Source organism: Plectropomus leopardus, unplaced genomic scaffold (assembly GCF_008729295.1).
Source record: "Plectropomus leopardus isolate mb unplaced genomic scaffold, YSFRI_Pleo_2.0 unplaced_scaffold31019, whole genome shotgun sequence".
Lineage (NCBI taxonomy): Eukaryota > Metazoa > Chordata > Actinopteri > Perciformes > Serranidae > Plectropomus > Plectropomus leopardus.
In genome coordinates, this window is record NW_024633839.1 from 1 (window position 1) to 438 (window position 438).

At 46.6% G+C, this 438-nt stretch overlaps 1 long non-coding RNA gene across 1 annotated transcript; it reads left to right on the forward strand.

The window, feature by feature from the left end:
• LOC121938689 lies at positions 1-438 on the forward strand. Its single transcript, XR_006105346.1, has 3 exons — positions 1-49; positions 176-311; positions 401-438. It is a non-coding gene; the product is annotated as an uncharacterized LOC121938689 (long non-coding RNA).

The window sequence follows — 438 nt, forward strand, 5'->3', positions numbered from 1 at the left end:
TCATCGGTCACAAGTTGTACAGAGAACACAACTGTATGTTTCCTGCCAGGTGAGGAGAAAAAGTCTGTCATGTGATTATTTATTATGTTCGGTCACCTCAGAAGCCGTAACGGCTCAAGTTGAACACATTGTTACTTACTGCTCCCAATCAGCTGATTGTTTGCTCTTTTTGTAGGTGCAGTGGGATGGAGCATTTCATCCTGGAGGTGATTGACAGGCTGCCTGACTTGGAGATGGTGGTAAATGTCAGGGATTACCCACAAGTCCCCAGCTGGGTGCAGCCGACCCTGCCCGTCTTGTCTTTCAGTAAGGTCAGGCTGTAGGCATTAGTTTTACGCACACACTTTGATACACACACAAATGCCGGTTTTGATCTGTGTTTTATGTTTGATATGAGTAGACAGCAGACTACCAGGACATCATGTACCCTGCGTGGAC